Genomic DNA, 17164 nt, shown 5'->3' with positions numbered 1-17164 from the left:
TACAGCCTGTATGGTGAAAAAGATTATTATACTTAAAGTGGCAATATATTTAAAGTGGCAATGCACTTAAAGGGGCAACCACAAGAAGTAACAAATGGCTATAGGCAGGAAAATTAGAGAAGATCTCAAGGACAGGGCAGTGGAAGACATAAAAGAAGGGGTAATGAAAATCTCAGAGGACGTAATGGAAGACCCCCAAAACGGGCAAAAGAAAACCCCAGAAGGAGAGCAACAAAAGAATCCCAGACGGAAGGCACTGAAAGACCCCAGAAGGTGGGCAGTGAGAGAATTGCAGAATGAAAACAAGTCACCACCTCATTTTAGACAGACCTGACAAATACTGAAGCGAAAAGGGTTTGGCTGAAGTTTAGACAAATAGAAATTATAGTTCGGTTTGTGAAATGTACAGACCTGTAAGGACATGATGGATTTTCCTTGGTAAAAATGCATAAATTAAAGACTTCAAAAGATCCTGGGAAATATTGAACATAAAGCGGAATCAGCAAAAAGAATTGAAGCTCTAGGGGAGACATTAAGACAACAAGATGAAATGACTGACAGCAAACATGGAGAACAAAGAAGTAGCAGAATAAATTACAAAATTAAGTTAAGAAAAATGGAAAATTAATGATTTGATGCAGAATAAGCTGAAATCCATGAAAAAGCAAGTAGAAAGTAAGAATAAGTCCAGTGAAGAATTGGAGAAGAAAAATTTGAAGGAGGAAAATTTGACAATGAGAAATTAACTGAAGCAGGAAAAGCAGTGAAATTGCCAGCAGAATCAACAGTTCAGATAGAGAAAGAAACTGAGATGACATGCCAGAACAAGAATGATGAAATGGTCACACTCACAGAGAAGTACAAGAACCAATATGATCAAATGATTGATGAAAATGATGCCAAATTGAAATGCTGGAGAAAGAGAAACTCTATCACATGACCTAAGCACCAGAAGCAGAGTACCACAGCCATTCCTTCACCAAGTTTGTGAAAGGACTTTCAAACATAATCGTGATAGGTGCCTGAACACATCATAACGTAAGGTGCTGGGCAGAACAAGGATCAACGTGGGACTGGAGAGTGAAACCGCTCACAGAGTGATTGACATATGTAGTCACATGATTGGAGAACAGTCTAGAATTGAACTCGGTAAGCAGCAAGCCCGCATGGAGCAGCTCCATGTTTGACCATATTTGGAACAGCACATAAAGTTTACCAATAAAATTGTGTATGTTTAAACACACAAACCTCAAGATCTCATCATTGAGCCATCATCACTGCAGCAGTAAAAGAAAACCCATATTAAGTACAAAGTATGAAATTTCGATTTTGGATTAAGTTGGATCCCCGGAATTATTGTCTCTGAGACCAGACTCCTGTTGTACCCAGTAGACACGGAGAGACAGATCCTATGTCAACATGTGGTTCACCTGAGGGGTGGAGAGACATTCGAACAGTCAGTGTTGGCATCAAGAAATGTTTTTGAACTTGTTAGCATTGACATACCTGATCAGCCTTTTTTGGACATAACAGCCTCTGTGGAAGTAAGTAGTAATGAACAGCTTATGCCAGAAGAGGTAGCCATTATTGCAGTTTCTGTTAAATGTGGATCCAGTGGAAGCATCTCAGACTATGGAACTATATCACTCTACAAGAAACAGGAAAACTTCCCAAAGACTCAATTTATAATTATCCAACTCATGTACGTAATGTTTAGTTAGAATCTAGGAATGGTAATGGAACATTGGTAATGTTCTATGTTTCTGTAGGGAGGGGATAGCTTGATCTTGGGATTGGACATAGCTTGGCACAACATTGAGGGCTGAAGGGCCTGTACTGTTCTGTTTCTATAGGACTGAATAACTTAGTTATTGAAGATTGTAAAAGGAGGTAAAGGGGTAGGGATGTGGTGAATGGTGGCAATTGTTCCTTTACAGCAACACAATAGCATAAGGGTCAGCTGGCTGGGGTGACCAATTGGGACTCATAAGAACATAAGAAACAGGAGCAGGAGTAGGCCATCTAGCCCTTCGAGCCTGCCCCGCCATTCAATAAGATCATGGCTGATCTGTCGTGGCTCAGTTCCACATTCCCGCCCTCTCCCCATAACCCTTAATCCCCTCGCTTATCAAAAACCCATCAACCCGCTTCTTAAAAATATTTAGCGAGGCAGCCTCCACCACTTCAACGGGCAGAGAATTCCAGAGATTCACCACCCTTTGAGTGAAGAAGTTCTTCCTCAACTCCGTTCTAAACCGCCCCCCCTTTATCTTGAGGCTATGCCCCCTAGTTCTACTATCCTTTCTGACCAGGAAGAGTCTCTCCACCTCTATCCTATCCATCCCATTCATCATCTTATACGTCTCAATGAGATCTCCCCTCATTCTTCTAAACTCTAACGAGTACAAGCCCAGTTCACTCAGCCTCTCCTCATAGCTCAACCCCCTCAACTCTGGCATCAGCCTAGTAAACCTCCTCTGCACTCCCTCCAAGGCCAAAATATCCTTGCGTAAGTACGGTGCCCAAAACTGCACACAGTACTCCAGCTGCGGCCTCACCAATGCCCTATACAGCCGCAGCAAGACCTCCCTACTTCTATATTCAATCCCCCTCGCGATGAAGGCCAGCATCCCATTCGCCTTCCTGACCACCTGCTGCACCTGCAAGCTGGGTTTTTGCGACTCATGCACAAGGACCCCGAGATCCCTCTGCACCGTCGCCTGCTGCAGTTTTTCGCCCCGTAAGTAATAATCCTTCCTACCATTATTCCTACCAAAGTGGACCGCCTCGCACTTGCCAACATTAAATTCCATTTGCCATTTCCTGGCCCATTCGCCCAGCCTATCTAGATCCTTCTGTAGACTCTCCCCACCCTCCGCACAATTTGCCTTTCCACCAATCTTGGTGTCATCAGCAAATTTCGACACCCTACACTCGGTTCCCTCCTCCAGATCATCTATATAAATGGTAAATAGCTGAGGCCCCAGCACCGACCCCTGGGGCACTCCACTAGTCACCATCCGCCAATCCGAATAGCACCCATTGACCCCCACTCTCTGCCTCCTATTTGACAACCAGTCCTCTATCCACGCTAACACCCTACCCCCAACTCCATGCTCCCTGACCTTCTGTAATACTCGGGCGGGGTAATCAGCCCAGGTAGTGGTGCTCTCTTAGGACGGAGACATGGAGGGAGCTCGGTGCAGCCATGAGGTTGCTGTTTGCTCACCAGTAAATCCTTCTTGTATTCATAACTGAGGTCTGTGAAAGTGCATAATTACAAACAGCAAGCTCCCACAAAAAAACACTAATAATGGCCAGATAATCTGTTTTCTTGAGGGATAAATATTGGATATGACACCTGGGAGAGCTCTGCTGCTTTCTCTGGAATTGTGCCATGATATATTTTGCACCCAAGGCAGAACATTGGTTTAATATTTTAACCAAGTACTTCTATTAGTACAGCACTCCCTCAGTATAGTACTTCCATATCAACCTAGGTAGGTTTAAGCGCTCTGGGGATCTGAACCCAGAACCTTCCGACTCTGAGACAGAGTGCTACCAACTGAGCCACAGCTGAAAGCTGCAGAAAAGTTTAATGTCTGCCACTCTATTTCATGGTGCTCAGTACAACAGGATCCTTCCGGAACTCAGTGGTAATGAATACCACTTCAGCTGGAACACATCCCAATGCTGCATCCAACACCAGCCAGGATATTAGTTCTTCCATTTAGTTTGTTCCATGCTGGAGAAGGTGAATAACCTTCACCAGGTGACTGCCTTTGCTAGACATGTCAGTGTGTGTTATAAATGCCCATATGTAGCTACCGGGGTTCTTCAGCAGAACCTAGACGCCTAAGCAGGTGCTCTCCAAGCGTGACTATTAGAATGTCATCTTGTATGATGCATAGTTTACAGGGAGCAGATATAAATCTTTGTCCTCCATCCTGCAGCGCCCTTGTAATTTGAATCTAAAAACAGGGTACCTGGCTGGAGACTTAGGTTATTCATTGCAACCATAGCAACTCATGCAAATTTAGAATATTATAGAACCATGGCCTCACCTGGGGTAGGAGAGGAATGCACAATGGGTTAAATGAAACACTGTTACAGTTAATTTCTTTTTTCCTTTTTTTTATTCCAATCAAGTCCAATTCAGACTCTCAACAAGTTGGGACATTCCCAATCCAAGCTGACAAGACAGGGATCTCACCTCCTGTCTTGGGCTTGATCTACATGATCCAAGCTGATTGGAGTAGGCACAGCTCCTCCTCCAAGGCTCGATCTCATTTGTATCTTAACCAAAAAGCTGAGATGCTGCTTTTAAAAATTGCTCCAAATGAAGCTAAAATGTAACCTAATGACTTCAACCGAGCACAGCATGTCCATGCTACACTTGATCTTAGCCAAAAGGCCGAATCTGATAAGAACAGATACTACACTTGATCTACGCTTGATAAGTTAACTTTGATTTAAAAATTCTCACCCTCAGTTTCAAATCCCTCCGTGCTTTGCCCAGGTTTATGTCTGTAACTCCTCCAGTCCTACAATCCTCCAATGCCCTCTCTCCTCACCCTTTATTGGGAGAGTTTTGAGGTTGATAATAGGTACATTTCATGTAACTGATATGTGATATCCAAACTGAAATGTTTATTATGACTCAGTGGAAGTTTTTTTAATAACATGCAACATCTAATAGATTTAATTGTAAAGTGAAAGGTGGGTAGATGTCCTGTGACCAGTTTACAGTAACCCCTTTATAACTTTGACGCATTACATGGTGAGATAAACAAATTCTGTTTCAGGAATCTGCCGGCCAGTCCAGTTTAAGGTTCCATGTTACATGGTGAGATAGACAAAGGGAACAAGAGTCAGGTGAAGGTCCAACACAAATTTATTGAACACTTTATCAAGGAGAAACAATACTTATCACACTCTACCATTGTACTTTTAATTACATTCCATCAAACTCTTATCAGTCCCTTCACAGGACTCTTCAGTAAACAGTCTTAAATCTCTAAATAAATAGTATCAAATCTACACCAGCTATCTACTTCTGACATAAGCTTCCAAGGATTCACTGCACCCTATCCACAGATCCCTACCTCTATATTTGGATTGTTTGTCTGAAAAGACTGCTAATAACCATTCAATAAGGCTGGAACAGGCTGTTCCTTAGTCTTTTGAGTGTTAACTGATGTTTCAGGATCTGCAGTTGCTGATTTGGGCTAGCCTATCCCTCTCGTCCCGTGCTGGGTCTGGTTTTTGGGTCGTCTCACTGGGGTGGTCTTCTGTGTCTGGTCAGTCTGATGATGCTCGTCACGAGGTACAAGGAGCAGGAGATGCTGTGCCAGTCAAAAGTGCTCTCCTGGAGATGCAATTGAAGAATGTGCAAAAAGCAGAGAGAGCTGGTGCTCCAGGTTGCCTCTTTTATTGCCCTCTTCTTGTCCTTCTCGAAGATTCTGTGGTCAGTGCCCAATGCTAGCATTGGGTGGGAGAAAGAAAATCCAATGAGGTGACTACCTATATTTGGAGGTCATGGAACGTGTTTTTGACCCTTCAACTGTCAAGTGCCGTCCTTGTTACATTATGGCTGTGACTGAGCTGGTGCCACCAAGTCTGTGTAGCATTCTTCCAACAACGCAGGCTCAATAAAGTGTAAACAACGGTTTGTTCTGAAATAATTTGGCCGTTAGCACTCGGCCAGGCAGTTCCAAGTAAGAAGTCTCACAACACCAGGTTAAAGTCCAACAGGTTTATTTGTAGCAAACGCCACTAGCTTTCGGAACTGGCTGTTCCTTGTGGCGTTTTCGACAAGTAAACCTGTTGGACTTTAACCTGGTGCTGTGAGACTTCTTACTGTGTTTACCCCAGTCCGACGCCGGCATCTCCACATCAGGCAGTTCCACTTGCTCTGATTGTCTAAGGCCTGACTACATGTATACGGTTTGTTCCACCTATGTAGGTTGCAAATTGCAGAGGCTGGCTAGGTTTAAACTTGGCTTCCACATTTTGAGATTTTATTCATGTTCGTGAGAAAGTATCAATATTTCTGTAACAGTCCTGGAGGTCATGGGTGAGCTGCTCATTGAGTGCAAATTGATTTATTTACATTATACTGAAATGCGAGGGGAACAAATTTATTTTCCAGTAATGAGGCAAGAACAGTTATTCCACAGCCTTGGGGCATATCCCTTAAAGTTGTCATGTGCATTTGACTCTTGCTCCTACGCAAACCAGCAAGTCATCCCTCCCTGCTGCCCGGCAATGAGAGCATCAAAAGTTTTTGTTCAGAAAATAAAGATATACATGAGATAATGCAATTTCTTTGCGGCATGAACTTCTGGATCAGATGTCTTACAAATCCTATAGATCTTGTTAAGGTAGGATAACACTGTAGCCTAATTTGGACAGGAATACAACATGACCTGAATAAAATATTTATGTCTTGGGATTTCTATTGCAGGGATAGGCTTTCAGCATTAGTGAAATAAGATTGAATACTTTTCACTTAACAATTAAATCAGTCTGCTGGTTGCAGATTTCAGGTCAGTAATAGATATTCTTTCAGGTTCAGTATGACTGATCTTGCAGTACCTATGATTCTTACAAAAGGAGTTTACCTACACAGTTTTGTGTCTAGTCGTAAGATAACGCAATGCAGGGGCCTTGATAATTAATCGTTCTACCACAGCCACTAAACTTACAAAGTTGGAACTAATTAACAGTCTATTAAGATGGCACCAGATATAAATTGATATTTTTGCAAGTGTGCAACACACACATGAACAATGATACAGGGGACAAAACTGGCAGTAGGATTGGGAATTCGAGGATATTTATTTCCCCATTGTTTTCAAAGGAAATATCGTTCAACAATCTATTCCCAGTTATTCATCAAGCGAGTTAAATAGTGCAATCAAGGAATACCTGCTCAATTCAGGAAGAACATCAAGAAGGTGGGGATTGTGGGAAAAACAGAACTTGTTCTGAAGCCTCACTCCGCGAGATGGTGAAAAAGAATCAGGACCAGCCAACATGCCAATGTTCCTCCTGTGAGATAATAGTGTTGAAGTGGAGGGTAGCTGGTATCTGACATTGTGGATCTTGCTTGAACACAGTAAGAAACCTCATAAGACCAGGTTACACTGGTAAGACTTCTTACCGAGTTTACCCCAGTCTAACGCCGGCATCTCTACCTCGATCCTACTTGAAAACAGTGTCTGGAAGAGCCTTCAGAACCACCTGACAGGGCTACACAGACCGGATACAGTTTATACCATAAAGAAATTGCACTATCTCATGTATATCTTTATTTAAAACTTTTGATGCTCTCATTGCCAGGCAGCAGGGAGAGATGACTTGCTGGTTAGTGTAGGAGCAAGAGTCAAATGCACGTGACAACTTTAAGGGATATGCTCCAAAGCTGTGGAATAAGTGTTCTTGACTCATTACTGGAACATCTAGCTGGGATGTCTAGATCAAAGGGTCATAGTCTCAGGATAAGGGGTAGAGGTGAGGAAAAACTTCTTCACTCAGAAGGTAGTGAACCTTTGGAATTTTCTACCACAGAAAGCTGTGGAGGCCAACTCAGTGAAAATATTTAAGAAGGGAACAGACTTCTAGACTCTAGAAGCATCAAGGGGTATGGAGAGAGTGCAGGAGAATCCATCATGATCATATTGAACGGTAGGGGCAGGCTTGAGGGCTGAATTACCTACTCTTACTGTCTGTGTTTCTATATTTAGGTAATATTTAGGCTTTGAGAGAGAATACACAAATGTGAAACTATCTTCAAAGTGCTATGGGTCCATTTACTAAAATGCTAGATGTTGAAGGGTTATTGAATTTGAGTGATAATAAATACTAGAGGGCATAACATACACTGCCCCCATTTATTTTAATGGGGGAAAGAAAGATCAATTTGTGAAGAAAATGAAAGGCAGATTTCTCTTTGATTGCATCAAAGGACACTGAAGTGAAGCGACGGGCGTCATCTCCTACTTCAATAAGAATAAAGACAGAAGATGCTCAAAAAAAGCAGATCTGCCAGCATCTGTGGAAAGAGGAAAACTGAGGGGAGGGGGATATTCTGCTCCCGTTTGTGTGGTGGGAATGGCAGAAGGTGGTCCCAAATGGCTTTTATGCTGGCAGGATTTCCAGCTGTGTTTGTCCCAGCTTGCCACCAATTACTTATTGGAAATCCTGGCTTCATAAGTTGGGATCCCCATTTGCATCCATTTAAATGTCTTTATCAAGCATTTCATAGAATCATAGAACCCTACAGTGTAGAAGGAGGCCCTTCGGCCCATCGAGTCTGCACTGAGCACAATCCCACCCAGGCCCTACCCCCATATCCCTACATACTTTACCCGCTAATCCTTCTAACCTAAGCATCCTAGTACACTAAGGGGCAATTTTAGCATGGCCAAGCAACCTAACCCGCACATCTTTGGACTGTGGGAGGAAACCGGAGCACCCGGAGGAAACCCACGCAGACACGAGAAGAATGTGCAAACTCCACACAGACAGTGACCCGAGCCGGGAATCGAACCCAGGTCCCTGGAGCTGTGAAGCAGCAGTGCTAACCGCTGTGCTACCGTGCCGCCCATTTACCTCTAGCAGGCTCTGCCAGCGTTTACCTGGCAGAACCTGCTAGAGGCACACTGGTGAGCACAGTGCCGGCGGGGAAGAGGATCATGTTGGGCAGTATTCTGGCACTGCCCCCTGGGGCCAGTGGCTGGGCAGTGCTGGGGGAGGGGGTGGTGTTACAGTGGGGAGTTTCACGATGGTGTTGGGGACGGAGTGCTGTGAGGTAAGTGCCAGGGGTTGTTCCGTGTGAGTGAGATTCCTTGGGGTGGGGAGAATTGCATGAAGAATTGAATATAAAAGTAGGGAGGTCTTGCTGCAGCTGTATAGGGCACTGGTGAGGCCGCAGCTGGAGTACTGTGTGCAGTTTTGGTCGCCGCACTTACGCAAGGATATTTTGGCCTTGGAGGGAGTGCAGAGGAGGTTTACTAGGCTGATGCCAGAGTTGAGGGGGTTGAGCTATGAGGAGAGGCTGAATAAACTAGGCTTGTACTCGTTAGAGTTTAGAAGAATGAGGGGAGATCTCATTGAGACATATAAGATGATGAATGGGATGGATAGGATAGAGGTGGAGAGACTCTTCCCGCTCAGAAAGGACAGTAGGACTAGGGGGCACAGCCTCAAGATAAAGGGGGGGCGGTTTAGAACGGAGTTGAGGAGGAACTTCTTCACTCAAAGGGTGGTGAATCTCTGGAATTCTCTGCCCGTTGAAGTGGTGGAGGCTGCCTCGCTAAATATTTTTAAGACGCGGGTTGATGGGTTTTTGATAAGCGAGGGGATTAAGGGTTATGGGGAGAGGGCGGGAAAGTGGAACTGAGCCACGACAGATCAGCCATGATCTTATTGAATGGCGGGGCAGGCTCGAGGGGCTAGATGGCCTACTCCTGCTCCTATTTCTTATGTTCTTACGTGTTTTTGAGCTTTTATGCATTTACATCAGGGTACCCTTTAAGATTGTTTAAAAGCCAAAGTTTAATGAGGCCACCCTTCTAGAATGACATGGGACCAACCCGCTTTCATTTTTTTCAGCTACAGTGTCCAGATATTGAAGGGGGCAACACAGCAGGAAAAGCGGAGATGACACTTTGCCCAAAATTGGCAAAATTCCACCCAGAGAATTGAACAGAGAGTAAATGAGCTGGCACAATGCGCGATCATTTTCTCTCCTCGGGTGTTGTAGAACCTGCTGAGTGTTTTCAGTATTTTCTAATTTAAAATTCCCACCATCCACGAGATTTAGCTTTTGCCTCCTCTGTCAATATTCCTGTTTAAATAGGCTTGCTATTGTTCACTTGGCATTTTCTTCTTGAAAGACAGGAAATGTGAAGAGAACTTGTGCAGGTTTAGCTCGCTAAGAGAAGACAGTCAAAGTAAGTGACAATTAGTCAGTCTGCTCTGCAGGCAGAGAGCAACCTAACTTCATTATTGGGTGTGTGTGTGGGAAGTGGTTAGGGCACAATCTCAGTTTAGATTTCATTGAGGCAATGAAGCTGGAAGTTTGCTTGCTTTGAAGCTAGTGGGAAAATTTTCAGTGGTCCTCACAGAATCAGATTAGCTTGGAAATATTGAGCAGGCACCCCGAGCCAAGGACCTGAGGCATCTAGAGTCAAGAGGTGGCGAATGAAATTTTTACCTTTTGATAATTGTTGGAACTGAGGAGAATTAAGTAGTTCTGAGAGGATTATATTCTAGGTGGTCCCAAAACAGAAGTAAATAACTCTAATGTATCATAAAAAGTAAGATTGAGTGCATAACATATGTAGTTACAAAACAGATTGTTAAGTTAATTGTGCTTGTTTGTTGAAGTTTTTTTATACCATAAATATAATTTTTGTTTAAAAATGTGAAATCTTGTGGTGTATTTCTAATGGTTAAAACAAAGGGCATGATCGTACCTGCTGTTCATACCATGCTCTTGCTGTAGGAAGGTCAGACAATTTGGCAGCTCGCCAAATCTCCATTCACTTGTTGTGGGATGGGAAAATCCTGCTGGCGTGAACGGTGGTAAGATTCCGACCAAAATGTTTGGGTTTCTCTTTCAATGTTAATGGTCCCTAACAGGATTGTAACATGAACAAGTGACACTATCTTCGGAGCGATTGTTCTACTCCATCTGAGCGGTCCCACAGCCTGGAGTTGACTGAGGGACTAAGAAGGAAGGCAGAAGTACAAGTCATGTAGTGGCAAGCTTAAACAATAGCAATTGAATGATTGTGTAATGCAATATAGCATAGAACACTACAACACAAACAGGACCTTCGGCCCACAAATTGCGCTGATCATATTCCTACCTACCAGGCCTATTTATAACCCTCAATCCCATTAAATCCCATGTACTCATCCAGAAGTCTCTTAAAAGACCCCAGTGAGTTCGCCTCCACCACCACCAACGGCAGCCGATTCCACTCACTCACCACCCTCTGAGTGAAAAACTTACCCCTGACATCCCCTCTGTACTTACTCCCCAGCACCCTAAACCTGTGTCCTCTCGTAGTGACCATTTCAGCCCTGGGAAATAGCCTCTGAGAATCCACCTGATCTATACCTCTCAACATCTTATAAACCTCTATCAGGTCACCTCTCAACCTTCACCTCTCCAGGGAGAAGAGACCTATCTCCCCCAACCTGTCCTTATAAGGCGTGGCACCCAATCCACCCAACCCGTGGCATTTGATGTGGGGGAGTGTGAAGGGATACATTTTGGTAAGACGAATGAGAAGGGGCAATATAAGATGAAGATGACAATTCTAAAGGTGTGCCAGAACGGAGAGACGTGGGTGTATGTGCACAAGCTGTTGAAGGCAGGTTGACAGAGTAGTTAAAAAGTCATCCATGATCCTGAGCTTTAGAAATCTGATGGTGAACTTTGATGAAACACTGGTTCGGTCTCATTAGCCACATTACTGAAGCAGCAGTGGATTCAGTGTTTAGGATAAGTGTGGAGTCTAGACTGCTCGGCCCACAGCCATTCCAAAATGCTAATGGCTGGCAATAGATTCAATACTGGGATAAGTGGAGAAAGAGATTTTCCAAGATATCGAATAGTTTCAGGTTTGAACAGAAAGGAACAGAAGTATCAAGTCAATACTGTGCTGTTGGAGCTATTTTTAGTAGAGAGTCGATGAGGTTTCAATAAAATCCAAAGATGTGTAGATTAGGGGAATTGGCCATGATAGATTGCTAATAGTGTCCACAGACATGTAGGTTAGGTGGATTAGCCATGGTAAATGCATGGGTTTATGGGGATAGAGTGGGGGTGTGGGCCTCGATAACTCTATTGGGCGAAATAGCCTCCTCCTGCAGACAAGAAATCCTCCAGGCATTTGATTCTTAGTTCAGCATTCAAAATCACTTCACCATGAAAAGAGCAAAATTTAAGCAATAACAAAACACGGGAGAAATGCATGGATTGATTGATGCCTGTTCAGGCTTGCTGAAAACTGTAGCTGTGCGATCCTGAGAGATGAATTAATGCACAATCACATAGCAGTTGAGTTCCTGGATGAAAAACAGTTTCAAATCTCTTGCAAATGAGTGAAAGTCTAACTATCGTGCAACAGGCAAAGTTCTGCAATCATCCAGGAGATGCAGTTGACAAGAGAGTGCAGACCATCCTCACCTTCAGAGTGAGGGGATAAGTGAGTGGTCAAGGCATTGCAGAGATAGACCCTATGAAGTCAGAGACTTTGGGAGGAGATGTAGGATCATGTATCTAATGGGAATAAAGAGTTGGGCTGATGGAAGGGGGAAATGTAAAGAGTTAACATCAGGAGCATCTGATGTTGATGATCCAATGTCACATCACTAAGTAACAGATCTGGAGAGAAAGAGAAGTACAGCCTTGTGTAGAATTACTGAGATGTATGCAGAGCTGTAAATAAATAATCATGGTTTTGCGAATTGCAGTCTTAAGTAGCTTTTTAAGGGAATCATCAAACTCTAAAGAACACCCGAACAGAAAAAAGTCTCAACGCCCAGTTAAAGTCCAACAGGTTTATTTGGTCGGATTACACACTTCAACCAGACGAAATCGAAGTTCTCAGCTGAGGGCTCAATTTCTGCCCCACCACCAAAATGGACACAGAGGAATTGATCAGGCGAATGAGACTCTGGGGGTTCTTTCACAAACCCCAAGAGGCCAACAGCGAACCCAATGAGACAGCCAATGAACTGGAACAGCTGACAGAGAGACCCGCAGCACAGTGACCGAAGAGGAAAGAGTCAAATTGGACTCCTCTGGAAGGCCGCTGCCCTCAACTCGACATGTATGCCCAAGCTGATAGGAGGTGTGTCAATGCCAGCTTCATCAGCTGCATTCACAAGACAGCCCCGAACGTCACTCAAGCACAACGCAATGCCATCTGTGCTCTCAAGACCAACATTGTCATCAAACCAGCAGATAAAGGAGGGGCCACTGTGCATAGTGAATGGACAACTGAACCACGAGGAACATGACAGACAGTTACCTGCAGATCTGACCAAATAACACACCCGTCAACTCAACAGACTGATCGAGACCTTTGATCCAGACCCTCAGAGCACCCTCTTTGCTCTCATCTCATGTACTCCCTGCATTGGAGATCTCTACTGCCTCCCAGAGATACACAAGGCAAACACACCCAGTTGTCCCATTGTATCGGGCAATGGGACCCTGTGTGAGAACCTCCCTGGCTACATCAAGGGCATCCTGAAACCCATTGTACAAAGAACCCAAAGCTTCTGCCATGACACTATGGACTTCTTACAGAAACTCAGAATGCATGGAGCAGTTGAACCAGGAACACTCCTCGTCACAATGGATGTCTCGGTGCTCTACACCAGCATCCCCCACAATGACGGCATTGCTGCAACTGCCTCAGTATCAACGCCAACAACTGCCAATCTCCAGATGCAATTTAACAACTCGTCCACTTCATCCTGGACCACAATGTCTTCACCTTCAACAACCGGTTCTTCATTCAGATACAGGGAACGGCCATGGGGACCAAATTCACACGTCGGTATGTCAACATTTTCATGATGTGGGTATGCCGGCGTTGGACTGGCGTAAACACAGTAAAAAGTCTGACAACACCAGGTTTTAGTCCAACCTATTTATTTGATAATATTCTCGCAAGCTTTCGAGGGGTTACCCTCTTCGTCAGGTGAATGGAGAGTTCTGGCCTCAGACAGAGCATATAAAGCACAGACAGTTTAGAGATTACTGATTAAAAATCTCTAAACTGTCTGTGCTTTATATGCTCTGTCTGAGGCCAGAACTCTCCATTCACCTGACGAAGAGGGTAACCCCTCGAAAGCTTGCGAGAATATTATCAAATAAATAGGTTGGACTAAAACCTGGTGTTGTCAGACTTTTTACAACATTTTCATGCACAGGTTCAAACAAGATCTCTTCACCGCACAGGACCTTCAACCGATGCTATACACTAGATACGTAAATGACATTTTCTTCCTTTTCACTCATGGTGAACAATCACTGAAATAACTATATGATGACATCAACAAGTTCCATCCCATTATCAGACTCACCATGGACTACTGTCCGGAATTGGTTGCATTCTTGGATACATGTATCTCCACCAAGGACGTTTACCTCAACACTTCGCTGTACCACAAGCCCACAGATAACCTCACAATGCTCCACTTCTCCAGCTTCCACCCTAAACACGTTAAAGAAGCCATCCCCTGTGGATAAGCCCTCTGTATATACAGGATCTGCTCAGATGAGGAGACATCTACAGATGCTGAAAGATGCCCTCGTAAGAACAGGATATGGCACTTGACTCATTGATTGACAGTTCCGTCACAGCAAAAAACTGCACCGACCTCCTCAGAAGACAAACATGGGACACAGCGGACAGAGTTACCCTTCGTTGTCCAGTATTTCCCCTGAGCGGAGAAACTACAACAACATCTCCAGAGTCTTCAACATATCATTGATGAAGATGAGCATCTCGCCAAGGCCATCCCCACACCCCCACTTCTTGCCTCCAAACAACCGCACAACCTCAAATAGACCATTGTTCGCAGCAAACTACCCAGCCTTCAGGAGAACAGTGACCAGGATACCACACAACCCTGCCACAGCAACCTCTGCAAGATGTGCCGGATCACCGACACAGATGCCATCATCTCACGTAAGAACACCATTCACCAGGTATATGCTACATACATTGTCTATCTGATAGGCTGCAGGAAAGGATGCCCTGAGGCATAGTACATTGGCGAGACCGTGCAGATGCCACAATAACGGATGAATGGCCATCACTCGACAATCACCAGACAGGAGTGTTCCCTTCCTGTTGGAGAACACTTCACCAGTCAAGGGCATTCAGCCTCTGATCTTCGGGTTAGCTTTCTCCTTCACGACACACAACGCTGAATCGCCGAGTAGAAACTGATAGCCAAGTTCTGCACACATGAGGACGGCCTTGACTGGGATCTTGGGTTCATGACGCACTATCTATAACCCCTACAACACGCATGCTCTTGCAAAATCTCATTATCTGTCCTGGCTTGAGACAATTTACACCTCTTTAACCTGTGCTTAAAGACCTGTTAAGATTCACATCCCATCCATTATCTTGTAAATCGAGTCTGTGCTTACCTATGCGCTGTTTGTGAATCCAAATCTTCACTGACCTGATGAAGGAGCAGTGCTCCGAAAGCTCGTGCTATCAAATAAACCTTTTGGACTTTAACCTGGTGTTGTGAGACTTCTTACTGTACCTACCCCAGTCCAACACCAGCATCTCCGCATCATGAACCCCTGAACATAAGATGAAACCAAATGCATTGCCTGAGGGTGTGGTGAAAGCCCATTCAATCATAGCTTTCAAAAGGCAACTGGAAAAGCCCTTGAAGAGGGAAAATATACAGGCTATAGGGAAAACTGAGAAAATAGAACCAGCTGAGTTTTTTTGTCGAGAGCTGGTATTGACGTGATGTCCGAATGTTTTCCTTCAGTGTTGCAAGCATTTGATGATTTTTTTGATTCAGTTTTGACCATGTGTGCATGTCAGTGTATAAGCTGGATGGTTAAACTGACGGAGAAAAGGAAGCACTGGTTCCCAAATGCACCACCATGGAATATCTCAAAGCTTGCAAACTACCTGTCAAAGAAGTCGATGGTTGCTCAGTTCTTTAGAGTAGCCCAAGCTTGCAAGGGCTGGACCACTTCCTATTCTAAAGGCACTCTTGTCTGCCAGCTTCCCCTGCAGGAACAGAGAGAGTCACTTAGTGTGTCCCAAGTTGAGCAACTTCACACTGCATGTTTCTAAGGAGCCGCAAATGAAAGGAAGAATGGGAGGCTTCTGTGAAGGCAGGTGTCCAGTGTGAGTTGAGGCTGAAGGAGATGTGATGAATTTTCCCGTTGTGAATGAAGGCGACGCGAGGGAAAGAGAGAGGGAGGCATTGCTTGTGAAGGGGCCAGAGTCTGTTGTTTGTGGTGTTGTCCACAAGGGAAGATGTGAAGAGGACTCGCGTCAATAATCGTGGTATGATCATAGAATCTCTACAGTTCAAAAGGAGGCCATATAGCCTATCAACTCTGCACTGATAACAATTCTACTCAGGCCCTAACACCATAACTCCATGTATTTAACCTGCTAATCCCCCTGACACAAAGGGGCAATTTAGCCAATCAACCTAACCCACACATCTTTGGAAATCATTAAGCTTCCTAAGCTGGTGTTGACTTTGATGTGGAGGTGCCGGCGTTGGACTGGGGTAAGCACAGTAAGAAATCTCACAACACCAAGTTTGAGTCCAACAGGTTTGTTTGGAGGCATAAGCCACTAGCTTCTGGAGCACTGCCCTTTCATCAAGTGAGTGGGAGTTCTGTTCATAAACAGGGCATATAAAGGCACAAACTCAATTTATTACATTATTTTGTGACAAATTATTTTGTAAAGATGAAGGGGCAGCACTCCGAACGCTAGTGGCTTGGACTTTAACCTGGCGTTGTGAGACTTCTTACGATGTTGACCTTCCCAGCCATTTCCCTCCACTAATGCTGGCTAACTTATCCGTTGTCAATCTGAAGGAAACACGGCTTCTTTACTGGTCCTTACTGCTGCCGAGGTTATCACAGAGAAAGTATTGGATATTTGAAGTGGCTGTCATCATTATTCCTGTGCTGCAGTGACAAAATGTCCACTCACCGTCACTGAGTATTCTGCTTCTTCTTAAAGAGCTGAAGGCTGGATTTAAGATGCAGCAGGTCCACACAATTTTGCCCCCTCCGAACGGAGCCCATAAAAGGCAATTAATGATGATCTTGTCTCGGGTGTATATTTGGCGCCCAGTTATGAGAATCAGTCGGGGCTCCCCTTGATGTCATTGGCCTCGTGGTAAGGCTGCAGTGTCCAGTAATCCACCTTGCAATCAAACATCGGTCACTTAAAGCTTCTTTCAATTTCAACTGCTAAGATCAAGAGGTGGAATCCTTGCTTAAGATTCAGCACCGCATATAAAATTTAACAATGTGATATGTTGAGTTCTCCTATTTGGAGTTTTAGTTCACCCACATGTCACCAAATGCAATTTATTAATTGCATTTGGTGACATGTGGGTG

The 17164-nt window shown here is 44.3% G+C and overlaps 1 protein-coding gene across 1 annotated transcript in view; it reads left to right on the top strand.

The window, feature by feature from the left end:
* The window catches only part of LOC145346926 (serine/threonine-protein kinase DCLK3-like), a 52110-nt gene that overhangs the window by 19343 nt on the left and 15603 nt on the right, over positions 1-17164 (top strand). The gene's annotated exons all lie outside the window — the stretch shown is intronic.

Source organism: Carcharhinus amblyrhynchos, chromosome 8 (genome assembly GCF_965287045.1).
Source record: "Carcharhinus amblyrhynchos chromosome 8, sCarAmb.v2.hapA, whole genome shotgun sequence".
In the NCBI taxonomy this organism is placed as follows: domain Eukaryota; kingdom Metazoa; phylum Chordata; class Chondrichthyes; order Carcharhiniformes; family Carcharhinidae; genus Carcharhinus; species Carcharhinus amblyrhynchos.
This window is presented reverse-complemented; position numbering and strand designations above follow the sequence as displayed.